The sequence below is a fragment of the Delphinus delphis genome, chromosome 1 (genome assembly GCF_949987515.2).
Source record: "Delphinus delphis chromosome 1, mDelDel1.2, whole genome shotgun sequence".
Taxonomy (NCBI): domain Eukaryota; kingdom Metazoa; phylum Chordata; class Mammalia; order Artiodactyla; family Delphinidae; genus Delphinus; species Delphinus delphis.
In genome coordinates, this window is record NC_082683.1 from 139,152,495 (window position 1) to 139,165,442 (window position 12,948).

At 42.1% G+C, this 12,948-nt stretch overlaps 1 protein-coding gene across 2 annotated transcripts in view; it reads left to right on the plus strand.

Annotated features, from left to right (window-relative positions):
* Positions 1-12,948, plus strand: part of C1H1orf21 (chromosome 1 C1orf21 homolog) — a 227,754-nt gene that overhangs the window by 145,842 nt on the left and 68,964 nt on the right. The gene's annotated exons all lie outside the window — the stretch shown is intronic.

Genomic DNA, 12,948 nt, shown 5'->3' on the forward strand with positions numbered 1-12,948 from the left:
AAAATGCTGCCCTAGCGCCTGCCATTATGTCCACATACCAGCCAATGAGAAGAGAGAAAGGGCCAAGGGGAAGACGCATCCATTCCTTCAAAGGCGTGATCTAAAAGGCGTGATCTAGCTTCCACTCAGCCAGCTAGTCATGTGGTCACAGCTAGCTGTGAGAGGTGTGAGGTGCTGTCCTATCACGTAGTTGTCATCTATACCTCTCCATATGGGAGGAGGGGGGCAGATGTACTGAGGACAGCTAACGGTCTCCTGGCACGACATTTGAGGTCCTTTCCAGTTTTAAAATAAATGATAACAAGTGCAAGTCCCAGGTCTAATTTCTCATCTGCCTGTGGAAAAAAATTCAGACCATGTCTGTTTCCTGCAAGTACCTGTTTGAAAGTACTGGTAACAGAGGAGGCAGGCGGAGGAAAGCCCAGCAGAGGGTGACATTGTAAAGCCCGTGGAGAGTAGCCCAATGGAGCACATTCTCTGTGTGAAAAAAACTGATTACTTGAAAACAAAGAAATGTATTTGTTCCTCTCTATACTTCCCTTATCACTCAACAAGAAACAAATTAACTGAGACTTTAATTTCTTCGTACTGCTTCCATATCCAAGTTTTGTTTCCAGTTAGAAGGGAGAATCAAGTTAGTTTCTGTTGGATACAAATTACTGATTTCCTCCTTTGCCCAGCCCAGGATATGGCTGGATAGAGCAAGGGGGCATTGTAAAGGCAGACGTGTTATGGCTGATGTTTGAATTAGCTACAGCTGCATGTTTAACCTTTAAAGGTAAAAGGATCCTGCAGAACTCCTTTTAACAGTGTGTATGTTTACCACTGGGGATGTTCGCTAAATCTCCTCCTTCTGAGTCCATGGGGCACCTCTTTGCCCATGGGACCATGTGACTTGCTTTTCCTAAGGGAATATGAGTTGGAGATGATACGTGTCACATTTAAGGGAAAACCTTAAGAGCCAGTGTAGAATTCTACATATTCTATTCTGCCTGCCATGGCGACCGACAAAGTTCTTGCTTACTGGTCACTTTGCCTCTGCATCCCTGAGTGAGGACATGACATGGTGACATGGAACAGCTCCCCTGCTGACCTGTGAAGGGCATGTAGCATGAATAGAAAGAAACCTTGTTTATAAGCCGCTGAGTTTGGGGGATGTTTGTTACCACAGCATAACCCCCTGGCTGATACAAATAGAAACTAAAAAATGCCCCCTCCTCTGATGGGGGTGGGGGACAGTTACTACTCTATTCATGAAAGTGAAATCATTAAACAAAAACCCATTATTGTTAATAAGTGCCAAAGAAATCCAGTGTATAATGCACACATCTTTTTGTCCCTTCTAAAAGCTTTTACCCAAATACTAATAACTAGTGCTCAAATTATTAAGTCAATTTAGTTGTCTCTTCATAGTAGTTAGTGACAATATTTTAAGTAAATGCCAATTCCTAAACTCTCATCTTAACATAATTTTTAGGATATATGATATACCAAGGTTTTAAAAGAAATTGACAGACATAGTATATCCTTGAGTCTGGCAGTTTTCAGTAATTTGAGTTATAGAGACTTGTAATCTAGTTTTGGAAAAAAGCTTTTTATGCTATAAAGTTCTGTTTGTAGTTCTGAGGCCCTGTACCTTGGAGCAGAAATGGTGACTTTTTGATCTGTAACCTGTGAATGGTAGTGCCATGAACAACATAAATGCCACCATACCAGTTTTTCCCCCAAATATTTAGCATTTTTTAACCATTTAAAACAAGTATCAAAGTATACTTGTAAATTTTCAAATAACTTTAAAAAAATTATTTTATTTGAAAACCAACTCCAGAAACAAATAATAATCGCTAACATTCATTGCATGTTTACTATCCACCAGGTATTCTAAGTGATTCCACAAATTATCTCTTTAAATCTTCATAACAGTCCTCTTATACATAAGAAAATTGAGGCACAGAAAAACTAAGAAATTTACTGAAGCCCATGTAGTTGCCATGGTTGCCATGGTGAAGGAGTTGGTTTGAACCCATGTCATTTGGCCCCCGAGCCTCCATTTATATCCACAGTGCCTCCTCTGGGGGCGGGAGTGTTGGGAATCCCCAAAGTCCTCCTGTCTATTGTTGATTTTGCCCAACTGTGTAAGTAGCAGCGCAAATGAAATATTGATTACACTTCTTTCCTCATTTTCCAATTACAACCAGTATGTGATCACCACCCCCCACCTCCCAGAAATACTAGTTTTATTTGTTTGGTTTTTGTTTATTTATTTTAAGTAAAGCTCTCTAAAGGACTAACTTACAGCATCATCCTAAGTGAATATGCTTCCATTGTTATTAGAATAAGCCTTGACCTGGTGATCTGCTGTGCATCTGGCCGGCCCTTCTCATCTCAGCAGGTAGAATCATGACTTCACTTCAGTAGGTCCTAGACGAGGACATTTACATTATCTGGATCTCTTCAGGTGACAGAATAAGGATATAAATCTTGTGCTCAGACCCTAGCAAAAATGATAGGAAGAAAATATCAGATCCTTAAATATTTACTTAGGGATCTCATTGTGGTCCCCTGATGACACTGCAGATCCAGAGAGCCTAAATTGCTCAGCGCGTTCTCCAGTTAAAACTTTAAAGGCAGGGCCCTGGATTCCTTCTTTTGCGTGATAAGCATAGCAGACTTGGCAGTCCAGCTGGGAAGTGCATGATCTTGGTTGACTTTTTGAGAAAGGTGTGCCGAGGAGTGTGTCTCCGTTTAATGATCTGGAAGCCAGCGGGTGTCACAGGCTGGTGTGCAGAGTTACTGAGTCAGAACTGTCTGAGCTTGAGTGGAAAGGTGACAGCATTCCACGTGGCTTCTGGCAAGTGTGGCGTGTCCACGTGGCCAGCCATCCTTTTACAATCTCTTGTGCAGTAATTGCTGAATTTGCTAAAGTTGAATGTTCTGGGGGAAAAGGAATGAGGGTGATTAATCGCCTGAACTCTGCTCTTGTTTTTGGTTTCAGGCAAATTCCTCCTCCATACAGGGTGCAGTCATCTTTAGCTTGTCAGCACGTTATTGTCACAACATGTTGGGAGGCTCATCAGCTTAGCCACTTACAGCTAGGCAAGTGATGGAGTGAAAACCCCATCCCTTCTGCATGATTTCACCTGCAGATCTCACTAGGGATCCTGCGGTATAGTACAGCACAAGGCGATTCATATAGTAATGCTAATAGCGAACACTGTGCCGGGCCCAGTTCTAGACACTTTACATGCCTTAACTCATTTCTTACTAATAACAACCTATAGAGAAGATTCTTTTACTGTCTCTACTTTACGGATAAAGGAATTTTAAGTACTTAGGGAACTTGCCTGGGGTCATGCAATCAGTAAAAGTTGGACCTGGATTCACACCCAGGCAGTCTGGCTCTAGTAGCTGAAATGACCCAATCACAGTTCACAGTAGTGTTCACTAGAGGATGGTAAAGTATAGGATCAATAGTGATGCAGAGGACGGAAGGAAGTATTTCAGCAGAACATGTTACTTGTTATCAGCAGAAGGTTATAGATTTACCGGACAAGCAGGTCAGAATTCTGAGCTGCTATTGGATGAGACAGTTTCATGTAGGAGAATCTTTTATCCCCTCTATATGCAGAGTTAGTGGAGTTTTGTGGGTATAATAACAGAGAGTTGTTGCATAACAGAGAGTTATGTGTAAGCCCTAGTGAGCTTATGCATAGGTAGCTCATTAGAAAATCTCTACAGAGTACGTGTGTGGATCATGTAGCAATGACGAGACAGCCCTGGTGGTCTTTGTGTTTGCCTGAGGATCCAGCAGACCTTTGGGGAGAAGGAGTAATGTCCCCTGTAGTGGACCCCGAGGTCCTGCAGAGCTCAGAGACTGCCGGCCTCCACGGCCACAGCATACTTAGGGAGGAAAGAAAAAGTTGCAGTTCCATGGCCTTATCCAAAACTCTCTTAGACTGTGAACAGGGAAGAATGCTTTAAGGATGATGCTACGGAGTATGACTGGAACATTCTCGCACCCAAACCATGGAGAACTGAGAGCATGGCATCCACCTTACTGTGGGAGCTGAAGATGAGGGCTGAGGCTCACTGAAAGAGCAAGGTCCCATTGGGCAGTGGCCCAGATGCACCACTGCTGGGGAGGGAGCCCTCCCTCACCTCAGGAAGGACAGACCTGAGTGCTGACAGAGGGGGTGGTGGATGGGGAGGAATGGCTGGAGCCGGACAGAAGCCAACAGCCATGGCAGGAGCACCTAGGCTGACCCGGGTCAGGGCCAGCTGGGGCAGGGGCTGCCCATTAGAGGTGACTCCGGAGCAGGGCAGGGCAGCAAGGAGACCTTAGTGCCCTAATACCCGCCCCGGGTTTCCCTGCCAGGAAAACTGGGAGGAGTCCTGGGGGGGTCCCAGAGCCTCTCCTGAGAGGAGGCCATGTTTTTACTCACATCCTTGGGTTTTCCTTCCTCAGACCAGTGTAGCCTGGGAAGCAACAATGATAATCAAATTATATTATCACTTACTTGTCATGTACTAAGTGAGAAGTCAACTGGTTGGTTTAATAACCATTCAGGGCCTTCTGAGTTGCTCATTTATGTGCTTAAAGTGATCATTTGATATCATCTGTAACCAATTTGTCTTGGTTTTTGGCTCTAGACACCTGGATATTTTGGCTCTAGACATACTGTACCAGGGGAATTCTAGCTTTCTAGAATTCCCCTGGTATAGTATGTCCACTGTATTGTTACAAGAAGTAGATTTTTTTTTCTAAAAAAATTTTTTATGACTTCTGGCAGTAGAAACAGACAGATGTATTTAATAATTTGGTGAAATGTCATCAGGAATATCGTTTATTTAAAAAAATAACTAAATATGTATTTGTCTTCATTATTTTGAAACTCAAGGTTTGCTGGTGGTGGAAGACCTGTAGTGATTTCAAATGCTTTTCTCTAGTAAGGAGGATTATTTTTGCTCTTCTCAAGCACCACTGACTTCTAGTCCTCTGTATAGTTTTTTGTAAAAGATAAGAGGTTTTTCCAGAACCATTTATTCTTCCCAGGAATTGAAGCCAAATAAGGAAGGAATTAGTTGAGTTCATATTTGGTTTGAGACTATTACGATGTTTCCTTTAAGTAGTTTTGGAAAATACAGATACATTTGATCCCCATCACTCACTCTATTTTTGTTTTTAAACTTCTGGTTCAGCAACATTAAAGGGAATTAATATTTGGATTTAGATCACTTCTGATTTAAGGCTGATAGCTTTAAGGTTCAAGGTCACACGTCTTGAAATCACTTAATGTTCTGTGCGTTTTTGAGAAAGCAGTCAAAACGAGATGTTGACTTCTACTGCCAGACTCAAACTTCAGTGGTTATTTCCTTTATAAAATTAATCATTTAATAGAAATTTAAATGATAAGATAGTGGCTTAGAGCTTGAGGCATGGTGGCTCGCTCTGTCATTTTGTAAGAAATCATTTAGAACTCTGCAATGCACCTTTTCCTTTTCATTTCTGATGATGCGTGGTATGTGTCCAAAAAAATTTTGAAATTCAGGAAACAAAGCAACCAGATGCCATTTTTCACCCATTAATCTAGCAAAATTGCTTTAGTTTGACCATATCTGGTGCTGCTGAGGTTTGAAGAAACCAACACTCTTGTGCTTTGTTGGCGGATTATAAATTGCTACTACTCTTTGATAGACAATTTGGCAATATCTTTCAGATTTTTGAATGCATATACCTTTTTTCTAAGTAGTCCACTGCTAGGACTTTACTGTATGTGGTGTATTAGTCATCTGTTACTGCATAACGAATTACCACAAATCTTAACAGCTTAAAACAACAAACATCTATTATCTCGCACAGTTTCTGAGTTCAGGAATTGGGGGCAGTTTAGCTGTGTGGTTCTGGTTCAAGGTCTCTCATGACGTTTCCATCAAACTGTTGGCAGGGGCTACAGTCACCCCAGGGCTCGCCTGGGGCTGGAGGGTTCTTCTCCAAGCTCACTCTCCTGGTTGTTGGAGGCCTCGGTTCCTCATCACATGGGCCTCCCTACAGGCTACCTGAGTGTCTTCATACCATGGGTGCTGGCTTCCCCCAGAACAAATGAACCAAGAGAAACAGAGCGAGCATGTGAGAGAAGCCCAAGAGGGAAGGCACAGTCTTTTATAACCTAATCTTGGAAGTGACATACCATCATTTCTGCCGTAGACTCTGGGTCACATAGACCAACACTGGTACAGTGTGGGAGGGGGCGATGCAAGGTGCGGAAACCAGGAGGTGGAGATTCTCTGGGGCCCCCTTGGAGGCTGCCAACCACATGTGGCTACTTTAAAACAAACAAAAACTAGAACTATATCACCAGCCTGAATGGTCGTCTCTATGTTACGTAAATTACAATATACATTATACTGTAGGATGTGTTGCAGGTGTTAAACAAAGGAAAAAGATCTCTGTGTAGCTATAAAAATCTTTAAAATATGCTATTAGGTAAATAAAGAATGCACGTAGGGGAAGCTTTATAGGATGATATATTTTATATGAATGTTTTAAACGTATGTATGTGATCTGACAGAGCATACTTTTTTTTCTAGAATGAGAAACTGTTACTGGGGATGGACCTTTCATCTTTTTCCCTCTCTCCATTTTCCTAATGAGTAATTTTTTAAAATTTGGAATTGGGGTACGGACGTCTGCCCTAACACTGCTGTTGTCCTGCCCCTTTACCCTCAGTGCCTCAGCCCTGCCCCACACTGATCTTGCTTTTCCAAGTCCCTGAGGGCTGCAGGAGTTGCTGGGCTGTGACTGTTCCTACACCGGCCCCAGCTGTTCATTTGCAGCCCGTTTTCCTGTGGCGCACGGACTGGGTGACACGTGGACACTTTCTGCCTCAGTGTCTTCAGCCAACTGGGCAAGAATTTTTGTTTGAACAAGTTTTGCGAGTTCCAAGATGCCTGGTCTACCTGGAATCTCATGAATCATTGGGTTTTTGTCTCACGGAGGTTTCCTCCCAGCTGGCTATCCTGCCTTAAAACTCCTTTTCTTCGGAGGCAGGCTCTTGAGGCACGACTGGCCTGACTGCTTTCTTCTAGAAGCAGCATGTTTCTTTCTAGCCCTGGGGTGAAATGCTTCAATGAAAATTCTGCTTTCAGTTACGAACTCAGTGTTTTGGTCTGCCAGCTTCTGCTTCTTACTATCTTTCAAATCCTCATTTATTCAGTAAGAGTGAGTACATTTGCTAGGTACTTCCATTGTGCCCAGAGTCTGGTTATTTCTTCCATTACAGCATCTCTATGGCTCTCCTTTTCATTAATTCATTCCACAAATATGCAGTTAGCCTCGACTCTATGCCAGGACACTGTGTTAGGGACTGGAGAGAGAATTGTAAGCAAAAAGCCACGTCCCCTCCCCGAACCGACCTTACTGTTGAGTGGGAGGGACCGATACTACCGAATTAAGCATACAGATCGATGACTACAGACTGATGATAAGTGCTATGAATGAAAAGCCCAGTTGCATATGTCAAGTAGGCAGACTTGCAGAGCCAATGATGGGATATACAGTGTCTTTGTGCAAGTTAGAAAGAGCCATCCCCTCTCTGTGGACAAATTAAAAGGCAGCTCCTTCAGGTATATGCAAGCGTATAGGCACAGAGTTCGGCAACAGATGGAGCCTGTTTCTAGTTCACACAAAGGAATCACTTTTTCCAGGCATGTGTAGTCCAGTACCAGGCCATGTGACTTGGCCAGTAGAGCAGCCTTCCCCTCGCCCACCTTTATCAGGAACCCTTATTTCGAACACAGTCTGCCCAACCAAAGGGGAGCTGGCTGATCTGGAGGATTGGGTAAGGCCTAAAGGCTAAGTTAACCAGACAAAGGGGAGGGGGGGCGGAGTGATGAGGAAGGCAATCCAGAGCCTTCCAGGCAGAGAAAACTGCGCGCTAAGGCCCCCAAAGTACAAGAGAGCCTAGGATATTCCAGGAACAGAGACTAGAGAAGGAGAGTGAGCGGAAGGGTAGGTTGAGCCGAAGCCGGAGCAGCCAGAAAAGGCCACACCACGCAGGGCAGGGTCTTCCTGGACCAGTCAGGAGGCCCAGATTGAGGATGGCCCCAAATGCCAAGCTAGGAAATTTGGACTGGAGTACCATTCTTTTATTTGCAGAGGGTCTGAATTATTCTGCCTCCTTTTTGTCTTTAAGTATAATCCTTCTTTGCTTGTATCAATTTGTGTTTATGATCCTCCTTCCTTGCCAATTAAAGGCACATAAATGCTTCTTTCTCTCCCAAAGAACTGCAAATGGCATGCATGCTCAAGGCAGGTTCTTGGGCTTGCTGCTGGGCACATGGTTTCTGAGAACCCCAAGGAGGAAATGTAAGGAAATCACGAGGAAAGTCTGTGCCTTCCCCCATGACCAGCTCCCACACACACATACACACATGCACGCAACCACAGGAATGTTCTCTGCGACGTACCAAGTCGAGAAAATAAAGCCAAATGTATTTGTCTGTTTTACTCTGGCAGCATTTCAGGTATTTAAATTTTTAGATAACATCTTAAATTAATTTAACTTGAATATGTTAAGTGAACATATCCTATCAGTTATGAGGAGGACAATCAAAATGAATATGCTGTTCTCTAGGAACGCGGTGTGGGTGAATATCAGACATTGTTTGACATTCACGACGACCATCTGAAATATTGACCTCGGGCATCAGAATATGCAGCTGCAAGGCAGGCGAATCAGGTGATTGGAAACAGATACCTGCCCCCTGCTGCCTCCTCTGGCACCCACTCCACTGACTGCTACCCCTCGTGACCACTGCTGGAGGTTGCTACAGCCCTATGAAGGCCATTACTCTCTGCTGGGCCTCACCTCCCTCCTCCTCCCCCTCCTCCTCCCCCTCCTCCTCCCTCCTCCTCCCCCTCCTCCCCCATCCTCCCCCATTCTCCTCCCCCTCCCTCCTCCCTCCTTCCTCCCTCCTCTTCCATCCCCCTCCCTCCTTCCTCCCTCCTCTTCCATCCCCCTCCCTCCTCCTCCCTCCTTCCTCCCTCCTCTTCCATCCCCCTCCCTCCTTCCTCCCTCCTCTTCCTCCCCCTCCCTCCTCCTCCCTCCTCCTCCCTCCTCCCTCCTCCTCCAGGTACCCTAATAAGGTGTGCTTCCCAAAGACCTGCTGACACCTCCTGGTGGTGGTACCTCAGCTGCACACTGTGAAGGAGAGAGTCGGCAGGTACCAGACACTGGTCAGGCAGGACAGTAAAGGTGCCTTTTGGAAGTGTAGTAACTCACATCTCCCATCTCCAACACACACACACACACACACACACACGACACCCATGTGCACGCACAAGCCCACACTAGTCGGGAAGGCGAGGCTGGTTACATTGGCCCTGAAAGAAGTGGGCCAGCAACCTATACTGCCTGACCCTGCTCAGTGTTCTGGTGGGGACGTTCATTTGTTTGACTCACCCTCATCACAGTTTCATTGTAGGTGTCTTCGTGCTGTATACATGGAATCTACGTTGAGTACTTAACTAGTTCCTAAGGGGTCTGTAGACAGAATTCAGGAAGTCTATGACATGATTGAGGGAAACAAATTAACATCTTTATTTTCACTAACCTCTGATGAAAATTTAGATTTCTGATTAGGACAAATAGGTAGGGTACCTTCCTTTGGAGAAGGAAATAAGGTGTCTAGGAAAACAACACAGTAATTATGAACGTAGGCAACAAACCAGTAGCACTACCTGTGACTTTTCAACAATAGAAATCAGATGTTTTCATAGTACTTTAAAGTTATTGTAGATATTATTATTTGTTAAAGTCGTTGAAATATTAATGCTCATCACTGCTTCAAAATTACCATAGTTATCAGATCCTATAGTGTATCTTCTTATTTAATACATTAATAAAGAATATATATTGCTATATCACATATTTTTTTCCTAAAAATATTTTGATAACTCTATTTTGTTATAATTTTTGTCCTTTATAACCCCATGTGTTTATTTTAGGAATCTCAGAACACAATTCCAAGAAAAGGTACATTGGCTTTACCAGACTGCCAGAGGGGTCCATGGCACAAAAAGGTTCTGAACCCCATGTGGTGGAAAGCACTTGAGCTCCAGGCTTAAATCCTGCTCAGTCCCCTAGCTGTGTAACCTTAGAATAGTAACTTCTGAGCCTCAGTTTCATTATCTGCAAAATGGTTTAATACTAGTGATGATGTAGGTAAAGTAGGTGAAAATCTCAGTTAAGGAAAGGACTTATTCTTTTCCCTCTAGTTATATACTAAAAAGTGTGAGGCCTTGTTTAGAGTACTCTGCTTTTAAATTGATAAAGTAGAATCACTAAGAAATCACTTAAAATCCTCAAATCTGTTTTCTTTGCCTTTTGTTTTCTCTCTTAACAGCAGTGTTTTAAAATATAATTAACCTGTATTTAAATATATGTATTAAATATATAAAGTCAGGGAAAGTATCATATATACTAACATTTATACCATTTTAGTTGTTGCCTTTTAAAATACTTTAGTCTCTCTTTTTCTGTTAAGGAAATAACATTGGATTCCCTACCCATTCTCTGCGTAAGATAATATCTTTGTCGGCCTTTTTGTTTGATTGCTTTTGTGATGTGTAGAAATTCAGGTGTGGAGCAGCAGGGATGGTACTGCCAACTAGGCACTTCTGGGACGTTCCTGGCAGGTGTTTTTTCCCTAGTCCATCACTTTTCTTTCTAATGAAAAATTTATCAGTAAAGTCCCCAAATTATTCTGTTTTATGTATTCATATAGTGCTAATTTTAGATAAGTATATACGTCACCAAAAAATCTAATTATATATAGAAAGTGCCTTTAGAATGATAGTTAAAAAGCAAAATGTAGTAGTTGATTGGAGATGTTAATGGTTATTTTTACTTAATGTACCAGTAACTATTGTATGTTGTTGTATAAAAACAAATGGTATAAATAGATGTTTAAGTATCAAAAAGATTTAAATATCAAGGAAAGCATTTTGTGATAGATCAGATTGCAAGGCCTGTTAACGTCTGTTTTTAAAAACCTTTTGAAAGGAAAGTACATTAATTTGTTTTAATTTTGTCGACTACCCAATTTTCTTCACCCAACTTTTTAAAAAGAGGCAAATTGTAATGCTACCCACAGCACGTTTGCTACCTAAATCTCTCTTAGCTACCTTCTGGATTTAATCTGCAGGACTGATGAGCAGAATTTGTGGCAGTAAACCTGGCCGTCCAGAAGTCAAGTTTCTTCTAGTTTTGTGAAGATGGACTTATTGGACTTGGTTAAACCATAACTGGCTGTTGAGAGCTTGAGATAGTCTAGTCTAGTCAGTGACATGACGAAAGACCAGGACATGTATTTTTTAATGGATTTTTTCAGCTCTATTGGCGTATATTTGATGTGTCTATACTTAGGTATACAAGGTGATTTAATATATGTATCCATTGTGAAATACCACAGTCAAGTTAATTAATACATCCATCACCTCACAGTTACTTTTTTTTTGTAGTGAGAACACTTAAGAACTACTCTCTTAGCAAATTTCGAGTATACAATACTTTATTGTATAGTAGTACTCACTGTAGTCGCCATGCTGAACAGTAGATCCCCAGAACTTGTTCATCTTCTGACTGAGAGTTTGTCCCCTTGACCAACATCTCCCCATTACCGCCACCCCACAGCCCCCCACAAAAGATATATTCTGATAACCCAAATAATTCTGGACAGGGTGGCTATGAAAAATTTTAAAAGAGCAACGAAAAGGAACTTGGTATCTCAAATATCAAAATACATAGTAAATCTGCAATAATTAAAACAATGTACTGCAGGCATAAGAATCAATGCAACAGAATAAATAGCCCTGAAATACACAGAAAGACACACACACACACACACACACACACACACAGTTGGTGATCACTTGGAACACAGCAAACCAGTAGGGGAAGAAATGGATTATTCAGCAAACCACATACCAAAATACACTCCAGAGAAATAGAGAATTATGTGGGGTTTAAAAAAAATTTTTTTTTAATCTAGGAGAAAAAAATAGGTGACTATTTAACCAATTACTGGGATGGGAACATATTTTGAAATGTAAGAGCAGTGGAAGAAACCACAAGTGAAAGAATTACTTTATTGCACCATGTTTCATTAAAGATATAATAGTTATGAGTGTGAGGAACTAAACCAAGAATACCACAAGTAAATGGAGGGTTTACTAGAAAGGGATCTTGGATTAATCCATAGGGAAGGACAGTGATTGGGCTGGGCCTTCCCAAGGCTAAGACAGAGAAGCTACTCTAGAAGGACCAGGGATCTGAGCACTGGACCCGGGCTCAGTTACACAACCAATGTCTGCTGCTTTCTGGCTAGCTGTTCCACCCTGGACCAGCTATTCCAACCAAGGCCAGCAGGAGGGAGGACCCACTGCCTTCTCTGGACAGGAGCAAGTTCTCTGAGAAGAGAATGTGAGTTGGACAGAAAAGGACTCAGAGCAAGGCAGGGATGATGCATGCCTAATATATGCAAATTTGAAACTCCTTAGAACAAAAAATACAGCAAACGTTTAAAAGATAAATACCACCCAGTAAAAAAAAAAAAAAAATGCAACAAATATTACCCCCCAAAATATTAATATCTTTAACATAGAAGGGGGTTTTGTCAGATAATAAGGATATCCTGAACAATCCAGTTTTTCAAATGGGCAGAGGACATGAATAGACAGTTTGCAAAAAGAAAAAAAAAGGAGAAGAAAAGAAAATAGTGTAGTATACATGGAAAAAGAAGATTAACCTTATTAGTAGCAAAAAAAAAAAAAAGCAGGGGAGCAGATTTAAGAAAACAATAAGATACATTTTTGGCTCTAGGAAATTGACATTTTTTTATGCCCTTTTTTTTGGTGTTTTTAAAATCATGCTGTCAATTCTGGCAAGG